Consider the following 17,048-nt stretch of genomic DNA (forward strand, 5'->3'; position numbering starts at 1 on the left):
ATTAACATATTTTTTCATTTCTGTTTTTATCTTTTCCAAACTCTAATAAAAGATCTTCAGTTGCTCAATGCTCCTTTGTGTTTCTCAGGGGTGTAGTGGACCATGTCACCCACTTGCTGCTGCTGGAAACAGTACAGTTGAGAATGGTGACACTGAGTCAAAGGTTGTTGGCTGTACAACCAGGACAATGAGCTGCAGATAAACTAAATGGCTCTGTACAGCAGAAGGGAACCATGGAGATACTGTATGTGATCATATATATGGGTATTATTAGGTTACATATAGCTATTTAAACTATTGTTGTATGTAAAAAGATAAGTGAGAAAATATGGGTGAACTCACCTTTTAAAGAAAGCAACTGTAATAAGCATGTTTAACATTATAATCAGGCTTCCAGTCTTTGTAGATGAGGTATTGATTTCCAACAGTGTTGTCTGTGTTCATTTATTCACCCACCACAGTCTGATTGTCCCTGCACACTTACCGCTAACAAAGCTTCTTTTCCCTTTAACCCTCAAACCTTATTACCAAACAACACACCTGAGAATAGACACTCAACAAACAGAGGAAAGTGAAAACACATTTGCATAACTCTGCAAAGACTGGTGCCTTACAAATTGCATCAGTTTAGATCATTACCATGAATCAGTGTGGAAGCCTAAAATATTAACAAAAGGCGGAGGACAGAAAGGATGAGCACAGGATGAATAGGTGGAGATGTTGCTGGTCAGAGGTGTGGAGATGGTGAGGAGGCAGAGAGAGGGGTGCTGTTTACTCTCCATGAAGGCAGTGCAATCCACCTGAAGGTCGGGTGACACACTGTGATTGACTGCATGCACTGTGAAATTTATCACTTGAAGCTGAGGAATAAAGCAGAATAAACCCAGTGGTATCACATGTCAGGGTCCCCACTGTGGAGCAATACATGTCAGCTGAGTCCGACAGACTGTCTGGGCAAACGTAATGGTGCCATTTGAGATAGCAGGGATTACATTTTTCATTAAAGCTGTATGAGGCAGCCTGGAATGTTAGGAGCTCTGCAAGTCAGATTTACACAGCATGCCCCAAAGAACACCAGAAAATGACACAAGAGGTGAAAACCCAGATGTTGGTCAGTTGTGCTCACTCCTGCTGCTTTAAAGCCTATTTCACTTTTTTTTTTATTTGTCTGAAGCTGGAGAAGGTGTGCATTGATTAAATCTGCATCAGCAGAGCAAATTTGTCTCGTCTCTCCAGCTGCTGTTAGTCTTCTGATATTTTTCACTGCAGAATCATTATCTCAGGTTGTGTTTTGACTCAGTTTGACCACTGGGCTATTTCTGCTTAATTTCTCCCAACCAACCAATACAGCAAGTGTACTTTAGCTGTGATAGTTGATGTGTGTGGAACTGCCAATGTGCTTCTGTCAATTTCAGTCTCTGCCTGATCTAACGAGTAAATCTACTTCTCACTGTAATTCCTTCTGTCTCTGTTTTCCTCTGCTTTTCTTTATGAATGAAGCTGATTCATAAAATTCTGGGGTTTTCACCAATTTTTCTATCATGCTGAAGTGTCGTGAACTCACACAGGTGTGTCTTCATATCAGTTGTGCCGCACTGGGTGAATTTCACCCCTGAAAGGGGTGTTAATAATATTTTACCTCAAACACACAGATAAGTGCTGTTGTGGGTTGACTGGCTACCTGAAATTGTTCCTCCATGCCTTTTAAGTGTTGTGTTAGCAGTACCAAAAACACCTCAAACTGTCCCAGGCACATCTTGAAGTAGGTCTTGAAGCTTCAACTCCTGCACCAAATGGTTAAACTATCCAAAATTTTCTTTTTTTTTCTTCATTTTTTTAGTTAACAAAATCAGCACATGATCTTCATCACTTGATGTGAAATACATTTTTGTAATGTGACTTTTTATAACCTAGTCATATTTTCACATCACGTTTAACATTAATATTTTTGGTGTGTTTAGTTTGCCTCCAAATTTTTCCTTTTTCATTTCTGGTGTGTAAAGACCTTAACATTGTCTGTAGTTAACCGCATTGTATTGGATATGTACATTTAAGTAAAATACACTAAAAGGAGCTTATTTTCAAAAAAGTGTTATTTTGGGGTACATTTGTCATCAAACATACTGAACAACTTTTGACCTTCAATGCTCCATGAAGTGAATGTTTGAGAATGTAGGATCTTGCACCATTACACCATCACAGCATCTGTGTCATGCAGCCGCAGCAGATGAAAGGCTTGTAAGAGCGACACCCAGCTTTGTGGTTAACTGCTTGTATTTTCTGCTCCATAAATTAGATTGCATGGTTAGAGTTGGCTAGTCCCCTAAAGACCAGTCTCTCTGATCACTGGGCTCAAATACCTGATAGGAACAGCTTGTAAAAGAGGTTCCAGACATTCACTACACTTGCAGGGCCCTGACTATATAAAACTACAGTAGATCTTTGCACATTGCATTGGTATCAATTTTATCAATGCCTCTGATGTAATAGAAAAAATGAGAAGAATATTGATATTACTTGTCAGTGCAGCAGCTAGTGGCGTGTTTACTGATCCACCCGTGTGTGCAAGTGCTACTTGCAAAATCTTTCTAATCAACATCTAAATTCTTTTAACTACACCTATCTAAAATGTAAAAAAGGTCAAATCTTTTACTGACCTGACTTCAAAAGACTTGCATGGCACCGGGTCATGCTATATTTTTCAACATTGCAATGGCTAATGATGAGCTGGACTAGGCTTTGCTTGAAGGTTGTCACTTCTACAGGTGACCTTGAGCAGAGATCAAGGGAGATAATTTATGGCAAATTATGTTCTAAGTAGTCCCATTTCCAAGATTCATTGTCAGCCTGCACTCAACTATCGCTCTCCCTCAAAAGACAATCCAGACAGGCCACTTCAATAACAAGACATTGCAAGCCACCTTGGTGTTCTATTCAATTATGTGAAGGGAAATTAATACTTTAAAAGCTGCTGGTCTACTCTCAGTTAATGCAATTTATGACAATCACAACTGATTTGCATATTTTGTAAATTTCAAAATCTTCTCCAACCCGAGTCTTGCTACAGGCAACTTGTGAAGCTGGAGGAGTTAGTTTTAAAACATGTCTCAGCTGAGCCTGGCTCTTTTATTTCTGCAACTGAGGTCCAGATATGTGAAAATGGATGGATGAAATTAAGAAGCTTGATAATTAAGAAGTGCAATTGACACTAAGAATGTTAAAGACATAATGGCTGATGGTAACTACTGGTACATGCAAACACAAACACTGTAGCTAAAAGATCCTCATGGCAACAAACACCGATGGGATGCAAAATATACGAATGTTCACCTGTCAACCAGTGCATGTGTCAGTGCATGCCAAGGTTTAAGGTTTTTCTGTATCCTCTGCACACTGATCCCTCACAGGTAAAACTATTTCTTTAGATCACTCTGTCAGGTGGCACTTTGCTGAAACAGAGTATGTGCTGTCTGTGGTGCATGGCCTTAAATGATGGTTGTGTGTGTGGTCTGTGTATTAATGAATATCTCACATGCAGCTTCTGGTTAAAGTAAATACTCAAATACAGAAATTTTGGGGGAGCTCTATTTCCCCAAAACCCAATTCCAAATGCAAGGTTAATTTTTATACAGTTTTCCTTTGAAGCCAGGTCTGTTTTTTGTATCTGCATCTGCTTGGTAATTTCCTTAGTAATTTCCCCAGGACCTTTTAGGTGTGCGTGTGCAAAATACATGGTATTTAGTATGCATAAAATATATATATATAATGTACACAGACTATATGATGGTTCCACGTCACATATGGTCACCCCACCACCAGATGTCTGGAACAAGGTTTTGTCTACCCCTGAATACATTACTCTTATTCTGCAGATCTTTCCTGTTAAAGATACGGTGGTACAGGATGCAGCTTTTCACCCAGAGGCACAATTTGTGTTGTTTTCCCTCCTTAACTTCCAAGTTCCCCTCTCAACACGTTGCTCATCTTGATAAGCTGTCCACCTTAAAAAGGCATCGAGCCTGAGTCAAGGGGTAGAGGCATCTGTAAAGACCCCACAGGTGTTTTGTCTACTACATATTTAGATTTGCTTTTCACTTCTTTGTTTTTCACCACTGATAATGTTGAGTAACTTCCTTATTGCTATGGCTGGCCTAATGGATGACCTGAAATGCCCAAATATCAGTGAGAAACCACTTTCAGGCATGGACCCTTTAATCCTGTTATTGCCTTATACACTCTTTTGATATTTTATTATCTGAATCTGTCTGACTCTAAAGATAGAGTGCTCATCGATTGTTAAAGCAACCTCTTGTTTTTCACTGAGAGATCAAGCTTCTATAAATGTTGCTGCAGCTTGGACCTTTATGAAACCAGCAAGTCTAACCCATAAATAACTATAATCCAACACACAAGGACATCTGTTTCCTGGGGCTGCATCAACGCATACACAGAAACCTGATGCAAGAGGGCTAAAAGTGGGCTTGTGGTGACACTGCAGTTTTTCACGCAACAACCTATCCTTCTCACTCCCTCCCTCAGCCTTTTGCCAGGTCATGTTACAAATGAACACATTAGCAGTTTTGGTTCATATAAAAACAGGCCTGATAAGAACAGGTTACACAAGAGCAAGATCACTACGGCTGCAGAGGTGAGACAAGAGAGAGTGGACACAAAAGCTATTTGTCTTTGTTAATCATTTGACTGCTATATCCCCACAAAAGTCATCCACACTAATTAACAAAAACTCATTAACACAGGGGTTGTTTTAAGGCTTCTTTGGAAAGTTTGACTTAAGAAAGCTGGTTGACTTTATGAAGTAGATTTCAAAGTTGGGAACAGAACTTACAGTGGTGTGAAAAAGTGTTGGCCCTGTGGAAAATATTACCTTTATTTCATTATAGCTTAAGGCATAAGGTATTATTACAGTTATAGTTATAGTCCTGATTTCTTACTTTTTTGCATGTTTGTCACACTTTGTTTCAGATCATCAAACAAATGTAAATATTAGTTGAAGATAAGACAAGTAAACACATCATGCAGTTTTTAAATGAAGGTTTTTATTATTAAGGGAAGACAAAATCCAAAACTACACTTTTGCTCACATAAACAATGGTTCTGTTCTATTCAGGTGTATCAGTTAGTCAGGACGGTGAGCCAGCATGAACAACACCAGGAACCTGAAACTGCTGCTACATTCCCTGATCTCAGCAATTAATTTGGTGATGACAGTGAAATTATAAAATCATAGAAATTATACTCAAAACTAGGAAAATAAGCAGTAAGTAGTAATACAGTGCATTAAAATTATTCTCTCAGTAAAAACCTTCCTTTGCACAAAGAATATGAGAAAAACAAAAAGACAGTGTAAAAATGTTATGTACTTTTGACTCACATTTTGTGCCAGCCACAGGAAATCCTGCTCTCTCGTACTCTTGTTTTACCCAAGTACAATGTTGTTGTTAATAATTACGGTTTAAGATGCCACTGATTCACCAGTAGAACAATCTGTTGCACACAGAGCTGCCTCATTTTAATAATTAAAATTAATCGACTTGTATGCACATTTGCATAAATTATCGGAATATTTGTTCTGCAAGGCCTGGTAAACACATTCTCATCACTGCAATGTGTAAGCATGGTCATGATTGGCAGAGTCTGTTGTCTACAGGTACGGTAATCTCTACAATGTAGCAGTGGTACAGCACATGACCCTGTCATATGTGATCTACTGAATTTCTTTACAATGCAATCACTGTTTTACACAGTTGCAGCTGCACATCATTCTTAGGCACTTTGGCCTGTGGAATTTGACCTGCAGCCTTTGACCTTGTGGGTTAGCCTTCAGCATTTTAATCACCCACATCTATCTCCCAGTCCTTTCTGTGGTATGAGGACATGAACTGAAGCAATATAATTCTTACTGATGTGCTTTGACTTCAAAATTGATATTCTAATATTGCCATAAGTGTGTATTGCTGCACTAAAGAACCTTGCGTGAGGTAACTTACAGTTGCAATGTAGAGTAATGGCACTGTTTTTGTTACACGTCACACAGGGGCCACCGAGTTGTGGGTAACACTGGGTTTTATTCTCTGTAAATCACCAAAATGCAACGTTGATGGGCAACAGCCCTTTCTGTCACTCCTGACTGCTCTGACTGTGAGAGTCACAAGTTTCCATCAAACTCCTTAAGCTTACCGAAGACACCACCCTCACTGGGCTCATCTCTGGTGAGGTTGAGGAGTCTGTGTGCCATCTGGTCATCGGGTGCAGCCAAAAAAAAACAAAAAAAAAAAAACACTGTCTCTTGTTTTTCACTGAGAGATCAAGCTTCTATAAATGTTGCTGCAGCTTGGACCTTTATGAAACCAGCAAGTCTAACCCATAAATGTAAACACTGTTCCCCAGGCAACACAGTGGAGTTTTTTAGCTTCCACGATAACCATAGCCTCTTAGGACCTCAGGTGCGAAAACATATGATGGCAGGACGGAGGAAGTACATCTTGCAGCAGCTCAAGAAATTTAATCTATTGTTTTGTGATGGTGCTCTTCATATTACCATAATGCACTACCATTACCACTGAGGACAGGAGCGGCCTGCAGTGTATAATTCTCAAAACTAAGAAGGTGATCAGTAGCTATCCAGGATCTGCATGATTCCATCAGTTTGTAGCATGCAGAAAAGAGTCATCCAGGCAGAAGCCTTTGGAAAAACTCATTTGTGGAAGGAGGCTGTGTTTTTTCAGTGCAGTTAGCCTCATCAACAGGGTTTCCACAAATATGAACCTTTGTCATGTCTCATGGACTGTTCTGTAATGCATCATAATATTGCACTTTTGTGTAAACATTCCTTGGGTAAGTTGCTGAGGTTCCTAGAGGAGCCAACACCCAAAAATTGCAACAATGCATCGTACAGCTCTGGATCAAGCATGCTGATTGGTTGATCTTATTTCTGTTAAAAAACAGATTCTAAACAGAAGTGAAAAAAACTTAACCAGTTGTACAAATCAGTGTAATGTTATGTGAATGTCTCAGTTCTCAGTTATTTTATTTTGCCTATGACATTAAATCTCTTGCCATTGTTAAACAGATGACATTTAACTGTATCTCATACTGAACTCTAGAGATGCTTGCTTCTGAACTACATTTAGGATGTAAAATTCTGGCTGTCAAATGGTTGTATACTACAATCAACAGTCCATTTAACATATCTTAGGGATGTCGGATTCTGATCCAGGTTTAAAATTTGATAAACAAATCATCTCTCCTATCAACACTAGTTTCTTTCATCAACCATTCCTGTCTGTTAAAGATTTGAAGATAAAAGTTAATGTTTTTATTCTCACCTGAACCATTGCAATTGTCCCTATATAGGATTTAGTCAGCCAGCTTTATCTCACCTGCAGCTGGTTCAAAAACAGCACGGAGTGGTACCAATAAGAGAAGCCACAACTCTCCTGTACTGGCCTCATTTCACAGGCTACCAGTGAAGAACAAAAATGATTTTAAGATTCTTTTGTTTTTAGAGCAGGGCATGGGCTGATATACCTTTAGAGCTAGACTCTTGGTACCAATCTAGGGGTTATTAGGTGTTTTCCATTCAGTATTGGTTGTTTTCAAATATACTATATAATAAATAAATTAATTCAACAGTACAAATATTTTTGTGATAGACCAATTGTATCAGTAGTATAGTCACATCCATACCCTAACCCAGTTTAATATAAACTATAAGCTGTTTCTGGCTTCCAGGGACTTCTTTCCGCAAAGTGCAACTTGTTTGCACTATCATTAAGGTGAATATTTTTAGCATCACTGGTGGGGATTTATCTCCTAACCTTTGCAGTACTGGTATGGTTACCCAGTGGATGGAAGCCACTGTGTCCCATTTTTCATGCAACCTAGAAAATGGATGCGCCTTTCTAGAGGTAGGAAATCAGCCTGTTTGGTCATATATTTATGTGATGTGATGATTTATATTTAAAAAAGAGTGGAGACAGTACATTTTTCATTTAAAATTTTTAATAAAGGTTTATAGCCCAGAAAATACAGTACAAATAAGTATTGCTTATTTTGTCAATTTCTATTTTTACATTGTAGATACTGGACCTGCATGTGTGCATAAAGAAGTATCCAAGTGCAAAACACCACCTGTGGCAGTCATGAGGAATAGGGGGTATGTACTGAACCATCAGAATGCACAAGAATCTACAGTGGGTACGGAAAGTATTCAGACCCCTTTAAATTTTTCACTCTTTGTGTCGTTGCAGCCATTTGCCAAAATCAAAAAAGTTCATTTTATTTCTCATTAATGTACACTCAGCACCCCATCTTGACAGAAAAAAACTGAAATGTAGAAATTTTTGCAAATTTATTAAAAAAGAAAAACTGAAATATCACATGGTCATAAGTATTCAGACCCTGTGCTCCGTATTGAGTAGAAGCACCCTTTTGAGCTAGTACAGCCATGAGTCTTCTTGGGAATGATGCAATACGTTTTTCACACCTGGATTTGGGGATCCTCTGCCATTCTTCCTTGCAGATCCTCTCCAGTTCTGTCAGGTTGGATGGTGAACGTTGGTGGACAGCCATTTTCAGGTCTCTCCAAAGATGCTCAATTGGGTTTAGGTCAGGGATCTGGCTGGGCCAGTCAAGAACGGTCACAGAGTTGTTCCGAAGCCACTCCTTTGTTATTTTAGCTGTGTGCTTAGGGTCATTGTCCTGTTGAAAGGTGAACCTTCGGCCCAGTCTGAGGTCCTGAGCACTCTGGAAGAGGTTTTCTTCCAGGATATCTCTGTACTTGGCAGCATTCATCTTTCCGTCAATTGCAACCAGTCGTCCTGTCCCTGCAGCTGAAAAACACCCCCACAACATGATGCTCCCACCACCATGTTTCACTGTAGGGATTGTATTGGGCAGGTGATGAGCAGTGCCTGGTTTTCTCCACACATACCGCTTAGAATTAACGCCAAAAAGTTCAATCTTGGTCTCATCAGACCAAAGAATCTTATTTCTCATAGTCTGGGAGTCCCTCATATGTTTTTTGGCAAACTCTAAGCGGGCTTTCATGTGTCTTGCACTGAGGAGAGGCTTCCGTTGGGCCACTCTGCCATAAAGCCCAGACTGGTGGAGGGCTGCAGTGATAGTTGACTTTGTGGAACTTTCTCCCATCTCCCTACTGCATCTCTGGAGCTTAGCCACAGTGATCTTTGGGTTCTTCTTTACCTCTCTCACCAAGGCTCTTCTCCCACGATTGCTCAGTTTGGCTGGACAGCCAGGTCTAGGAAGAGTTCTGGTCGTCCCAAACTTTTTCCATTTGAGGATTATGGAGGCCACTGTGCTCTTAGGAACCTTGAGTGCTGCAGAAATTCTTTTGTAACCTTGGTCAGATCTGTGCCTTGCCACAATTCTGTCTCTGAGCTCCTTGGGCAGTTCCTTCGACCTCATGATTCTCATTTGCTCTGACATGCACTGTGAGCTGTAAGGTCTTATATAGACAGGTGTGTGCCTTTCCTAATCAAGTCCAATCAGTTTAATTAAACACAGCTGGACTCCAATGAAGGAGCAGAACCATCTCAAGGAGGATCAGAAGAAATGGACAGCATGTGAGTTAAATATGAGTGTCACTGCACAGGGTCTGAATACTTATGACCATGTGATATTTCAGTTTTTCTTTTTTAATAAATTTGCAAAAATTTCTACATTTCTGGTTTTTTCTGTCAAGATGGGGTGCTGACACAAGGAGTGAAAAATTTAAAGGGGTCTGAATACTTTCCGTACCCACTGTATATGACCTAAACAAATAGTTAGTGGTCTGAAATATGACCAGGCACTAAGTGTCATGACATGATATGTAGCTTGGCGCAAAGAAAAAAAGCCTCAATATTTTTTGTTCGGTCAGATAGAAGACGTTTGTAGCAAACATAAATATGTTTATAATGTGTGGATTAGGAATTACTAATATCATAAAGAATCTTCATAATTTTGGGGCAGCAGATCCCTTACTGGTGGATCGACCAGTCAGTTAATAAAATTCAGTGATGAGTTTATTGTGTGAAAAAACACAAATGATGCCAGTCATGTATTTTAAATATTTACTTTACTATTTACAAATGAGGGAAAACACAGGTAGAATTAAACAGAAAGTAGATGAATTAACAAATTAAGACATCTTAAAATGCTGTACAAAGAGCAGGTAATTTTGCAATGGTGAAAAAAGGGATTCTGAAATCAGTTTATGTTTGGATTTGAGTCTGAGGTCTAAACAGCAGTTTAGAAGGAAGGTTAAGGTAGGGAAGCCACTGAGGTGGTTTGAGACAATCAGCACAGCCATGGTTACTTATCTGAACACCTGCATGCTGATAGTTTGCGAAGCAAATATTTTTATCTGGTCTTGATATATGAATGCAAGTCACTTTGACATATTGGTGTAGTATCAGATACAGTATATGGGCCATACCTCTCTGCCTGACCTTGGCTTTTGACTTTGTCTTTGACATGGACTATCTGCTCTACTCTAGATGGCTGATGAGACGTGCTGCTGCCTCACCAGCATGTGCTGTTAGTTTAGTACCAACCTCAGCTGGGTAGGGGTGGAATTGAACGTTGATAGGCAGAGCAGTAAATCCACACCATGCTCATCCACATGCCATCCACACCCTCACCCCCACATGCCTCTTTCCCTCCAGCTTAGCTGAGCTACGTCCGTCCTTATTCACATTCGGTGGCACATGATTAATCCTACCTTTCATATCTCTTCTCATGTGTCAGCACCTTTGCTGCTTTATAGGCTTATTCTGAAATGAAGTGACAGTTCCGCTCTGACATATCACCAAATTAAGATTGTTGGCATGTGTAAACAATGCAAATGTACACCAAAAACCATAAATCTAATGGAGGGGGATGCCTGACTCTCCTATTAAAACTTTGTTTACCCTGTAATATTCACTGGTTGTTTTGTGTGGTTGGGCCTTTTCAGCAGTTTTTACATTAATTACTTCTGAGCTTCCTTCAGCTAACTGCTCATTGTTGATGACATTTGTAAATGTGTGCATTAGTACCTGAAAAATTGTTTTCATTATCACACATGGATTTATTGTAATGTAGGTCAAAAATAAATATTTGCTAAATGAATAGAGACATAAAAGAAACCATACGTAGCATCATTTTGTAGTTTCCTGAGTGTAGTCCATTTTGTGTTCACTTGCATTCAAGATGATGCATAATGCAATAAAATCTAGAACGATAATGTGCCTTGCATTCATATTATTTCAGAAATATAAGTTGACAACTGCGTCGGTTTTCCAATTGTGTTGCAAATTATGAACACATTTGAGTTTCCATCGACTGTCAATTGTTGAGGTAGTTTGTTGATATAAACAGCTGGAGGCACAAATGTTCCAGTGAGGTAACAGGTAATATAAAGAGAAACATGATATAAATATAGCATTTTTTATATATTTACTGAGAAACATTGCAGTCTCTCTACACGGATCATTGGTTACCTATTGTAAACCAAAATTCTGTGAATGGGGTGCAGCTCTCAGGGCAATCGCTAATGGGTCATATCTCTTCTTCACGCCTGAACACTGAAGAACAATTTGTCTGTGATCATCTAATGTGGGCCCCGTCACCTGAACTGAGTGTCTTAATCATGATCGTTTGTGCGAGCTCTTCCCCAAGAACTGAACCAGTCTTTTCTTCAGCCAGCTCGAGGTACCAGTGGGGCCCACAGCCCAGAGGGCTGCACCTAATTCACAGAATCTTGGATTACAATACGTAACCAGCATTCTTTCTCAATGGAGGACAATCCTTTGGGCTGTTGCTAATGCCTTAAAGTCACAAACACATCTGGCGATAGCCAAAAATGCTTCACGCCTCACTGGGCCTGGCAATCCAGGAGAAGAGCCAGAAAAAAGAATCGCAACAGACCGCCTGACCCAAAGCGAAGCAAGTGCCAGGTAGTATGCACAAGCACCGACATAATAAAGAACTGAGCCCTAAGCCAATCGCTCATCTAAAAGAGATGACTGTCATGAGGTAGTGGTATTGCCCTCACAGGTCCTCTTGTCTCTTTTCCCCTCTTCCTCGTTTGTTCTGTCTGTCTACCCTGTGTGTTTAATTAGCAGGTGCAGAGGAAGATCGAGCAGTGTGAATGAGCAACACCTGCTCTAAATTACTCACCCCGGCAATAAAGACTCCGGTTCTCCTCCGTGTCATCGCCATTTCGTCCGTTTACCTCACGCAGTAGTGAAGTGCGGCTAATTGGACTACGATTTTTCGTGAGTGGATACTTACCTGCATTACCTTGTTTTTTCAGGTCTCCTGCACCTGTTCCCTCGGCCAAGTGGTTACCTCGAGCGGCGTGTTGCCTTTGTTTGCCGAGGGTTTTCTTTCCTTTGTCCGAAGACGGATTAGCCTGGTGGATAAAGTGAACTTGTGTTGTTTAAATAAGCTATTTTTGTTCGTACTTAATCCTGCATTTGGGTCCTTTATCAGTATCTTAACAGAACGAACTGGCCCCAATGGACCCAGAGGATTTACCCCCCGAGAGAACAGCAAGCGGACCCCAGCTTCAGGAGGCTCATGCCCGGCAAGGAATCTTGCTGGGCAAGCATGAGCATGTTCTACAAGGACAGGTATGAACCTGCAATGGACTATCTGAACAGCTCAGCCAGTTCACCGAGTACATGCGGACACTAGCTCACCAGTCGACCGCCCAGTACTACACCACTCCCCATACCCCCGTCGCCTCTGGCAGAGCCTGAAGAGCCTATGTAGCTGGGTAGGACCGGGCTGAGCCCCCATGAGTGGCGGAGACATTTTCACCTCGGGTTCACCAATTCACCTCCCGAGTAGGGAGGTCATTTTGCCGGTCCGTAGGTGCTAAGGTCATCAGGGTTCCACCCCCAGGGCAATGGCCAGGCTGAGCGGGTCAACCAGGAACTAGAGGCGGTCCACGATTCTGTCCTGCCTCCTGGAGTATGCACCTACCTTAGATCGAGTACACCCATAATTCTCAGCTCAGCTCGGCCACAGGGTGTATCCCGTTTGAGGTCTGCTTAGGTTATCAACCCCCCCTGTTCCAGGCTCAGGAACCAGAAGTGGTAGTCCCCTCGCTGCATCACCTACACCGGTGTTGCCGAGTCTAACGGGTTACACAAGCGGCACCATGGAGGACCGCTGAGCAAAATTGGCGAATCGTGGACCGCCACCACCTCCCTGCCCCTCAGTACCAACCAGGCCAGGAGATCTGGTTATCAACCAGGAATGTACCACTCAAGACTCCTGAAAATTATTGCCCCGGTACATACAGTACAGACCAAAAGTTTGGACACACCTTCTCATTCAAAGAGTTTTCTTTATTTTCATGACTATGAAAACTGTAGATTCACACTTAAGGCATCAAAACTATGAATTAACACATCTGGAATTATATACATAACAAAAAAGTGTGAAACAACTGAAAATATGTCATATTCTAGGTTCTTCAAAGTAGCCACCTTTTGCTTTGATTACTGCATTGCACACTCTTGGCATTCTCTTGATGAGCTTCAAGAGGTAGTCACCTGAAATGGTTTTCACTTCACAGGTGTGCCCTGTCAGGTTTAATAAGTGGGATTTCTTGCCTTATAAATGGGGTTGGGACCATCAGTTGTGTTGTGCAGAAGTCAGGTGGATACACAGCTGATAGTCCTACTGAATAGACTGTTAGAATTTGTATTATGGCAAGAAACAAGCAGCTAAGTAAAGAAAAACGAGTGGCCATCATTACTTTAAGAAATGAAGGTCAGTCAGTCCAAAAAATTGGGAAAACTTTGAAAGTGTCCCCAAGTGCAGTCACAAAAACCATCAAGCGCTACAAAGAAACTGGCTCACATGCGGACCGCCCCAGGAAAGGAAGACGAAGAGTCACCTCTGCTGCGGAGGATAAGTTCATCCGAGTCACCAGCCTCAGAAATCGCAGGTTAACTGCAGCTCAGATTAGAGACCAGGTCAATGCCACACAGAGTTCTAGCAGCAGACACATCTCTAGAACAACTGTTAAGAGGAGACTGTGTGAATCAGGCCTTCATGGTAGAATATCTGCTAGGAAACCACTGCTAAGGACAGGCAACAAGCAGAAGAGACTTGTTTGGGCTAAAAAACACAAGGAATGGACATTAGACCAGTGGAAATCTGTGGTTTGGTCTGATGAGTCCAAATTTGAGATCTTTGGTTCCAACCACCGTGTCTTTGTGCGACGCAGAAAAGGTGAACGGATGGACTCTACGTGCCTGGTTCCCACCGTGAAGCATGAAGGAGGAGGTGTGATGGTGTGGGGGTGCTTTGCTGGTGACACTGTTGGGGATTTATTCAAAATTGAAGGCATACTGAACCAGCATGGCTACCACAGCATCTTGCAGCGGCATGCTATTCCATCCGGTTTGCGTTTAGTTGGACCATCATTTATTTTTCAACAGGACAATGACCCCAAACACACCTCCAGGCTGTGTAAGGGCTATTTGACCAAGAAGGAGAGTGATGGGGTCCTGCGCCAGATGACCTGGCCTCCACAGTCACCGGACCTGAACCCAATCGAGATGGTTTGGGGTGAGCTGGACCGCAGAGTGAAGGCAAAAGGGCCAATCAGTGCTAAGCATCTCTGGGAACTCCTTCAGGACTGTTGGAAGACCATTTCAGGTGACTACCTCTTGAAGCTCATCAAGAGAATGCCAAGAGTGTGCAAAGCAGTAATCAAAGCAAAAGGTGGCTACTTTGAAGAACCTAGAATATGACATATTTTCAGTTGTTTCACGCTTTTTTGTTATGTATATAATTCCAGATGTGTTAATTCATAGTTTTGATGCCTTCAGTGTGAATCTACAGTTTTCATAGTCATGAAAATAAAGAAAACTCTTTGAATGAGAAGGTGTGTCCAAACTTTTGGTCTGTACTGTACTTTCAAAATCGAGAGGATCATCAATCCAGTGACAGTCCGGTTCCATCTCCCAGCCACTTTAAAGATGCACCCAGTATTCCGCATTTCATAAATCAAACCAGTAGTCACCAGCCCTCTCAACCCCTTGGCCCCTCCACCTCCCGCTCCTCGAGTCATTGACAATGCTTCGGCCTTCACAGTCTCCTTGATGTGTGGCAGAGAAGAAGAGGGCTACAATATCTGGTCGACTGGGAAGGATATGGACCGGAGGAGCATCAGTGGTTCCTGCACGCCGCCATCCTGGACCCTAAACTAATTAGGGATTTTCATCAGCGGCACCCTAAAAAACCGTGGAGTCACCAGGGGGCAACAGTAAGGGGGCAGGGGGTACTGTAATGAGGTCCTCGTCTCTTTTCCCCTCTTCCTCGTGTGTTCTGTCTGTCTACCCTGTGTGTTTAATTAGCAGGTGCAGAGGAAGATCGGGCAGTGTGAATGAGCAACACCTGCGCTAAATTACTCACCCCGTCAATAAAGACTCCGGTTCTCCTCCATGTCATCGCCGGTTCGTCCGTTTACCTCACGCAGTAGTGAAGTGCGGCTAATTTCTTGCCTACGGTTTTTCGTGAGTGAATACTTACCTGCATTACCTTGTTTTTTCAGGTCTCCTGCACCTGTTCCCTCGGCCAAGTGCTTACTTCAAGTGCCACGTTGCCTTTGTTTGTTTGTCCCGAGGGTTTTCTTTTCTTTGTCCGAAGACGGATTAGCCTGGTGGATCCAGTGAACTTGTGTTGTTTAAATAAGCTATTTTTGTTCCTACTTAATCCTGCAATTGGGTCCTGTATCAGTATCTGAATGACATATGAACGTCTGTGCAGCATCCATGCACACTCAACTTGCCAGTTGGATTACAAGATTACAGATGTTAGGTAGAGAGAGGAGCCGGATTGAGCACACTCTGCAGTGAACAAAAAAGTGCTCTGCCATGCTTTCCACATAACATGCACGAGGCAGAGAAGATGTGATGCTGCCTCCTCTGTGGATGCATGGGGAGGAGGAAAGAAATCCTCCAGTCTGATCACTCTAGATCTGAACGAGCTAGTGAGTAGCCGCACTTCAGTCCTCCCTAATCTGAAGACAAGCTGGGGATACTGAGAGAACTAACAGATCGTTCCTCTTTGCGGACGCTATTGCCATCAGTAGAGCCTCAACTCTCCTGATTTCTTGGGAACTATGAAATAATGGGAGTTTAATCCACAGGCCGCATCAACTGATGGAACAACACAAATCTGTTGTCAAGATCTGTTGTCAAAGGGAGTTTCAGGAACAGAGTTTCTGTTAGCAGCACTCACACATGCGCCAGCGATGCGACGCATGTTTCTATCACCCAGCTAAATGGCAGATGGGGCTGTGCAAACTGAAGAGTATTCTGGCGACAAGAGGGCTGCACTGTGTGGGGAATGCATGTGAATCAGCCATGGCTGCCTTATGATAATCACAGCCCACAGGAGGATGGTGAGGCTGTGACATGGTGCCAGAACCTCTTTGCTTAGTCTGCAGTGATTTAGAGCTCCTTCACGAGCTCCTGGAAGTGGGGTCCCGATGGGACCCTCCAACAGATCCCTCCTCAGTCTCCAGGATGGGGGAGGGATGTAGCCAGATGTTTCTGTGTGCCATCATCTCCCAGGTGGCCATCTCAGAGGAGTGAGCCAGGACGCCATTGTCATTCACCTCAGCGATGGTCTGGAAGGCATATTGATGGGACCTGTCCAATAGTTTAGCAGCTAACACATCCCCGGGAGAGGTGGGCCACCACCCGGCAAATAACACTTTTCCCTGAACAGCGATACCAGGCTCTGTTCCAATGCCGGGACAGTGGGAAAACCCCCTACCGCTAGATTGGCCAGCTACTTGATGGGGGGAGAATGTTGACACCAGCGCCTTCAGTTTGGTGGGCTCTGATGCTGTTGTGGAGAGATAAGTTGCGATGGCGGAAGATTGGGGACAGACTGGTACACAGCGTGGCACCTGCAGGGAGTTGTACCGGCCAAACTGGGCATCCTGGGATGGGGGGACGGGCAGCTTACACTTGTTGATGATGATGTTCAGGAAGCTCCTGTAAGCACTCGAG

At 42.4% G+C, this 17,048-nt stretch overlaps 1 protein-coding gene across 1 annotated transcript in view; it reads left to right on the forward strand.

Annotated features, from left to right (window-relative positions):
• Positions 1-17,048, forward strand: part of LOC113137221 (heparan sulfate glucosamine 3-O-sulfotransferase 5) — a 99,474-nt gene that overhangs the window by 39,273 nt on the left and 43,153 nt on the right. Inside the window, exon 2 of the mRNA XM_026318728.1 lies at positions 8,101-8,176. The gene's annotated coding sequence lies outside the window, so the exon portion shown is untranslated. The remainder of the gene's footprint in view (positions 1-8,100; positions 8,177-17,048) is intronic.

The sequence above is a fragment of the Mastacembelus armatus genome, chromosome 24 (genome assembly GCF_900324485.2).
Source record: "Mastacembelus armatus chromosome 24, fMasArm1.2, whole genome shotgun sequence".
Lineage (NCBI taxonomy): Eukaryota > Metazoa > Chordata > Actinopteri > Synbranchiformes > Mastacembelidae > Mastacembelus > Mastacembelus armatus.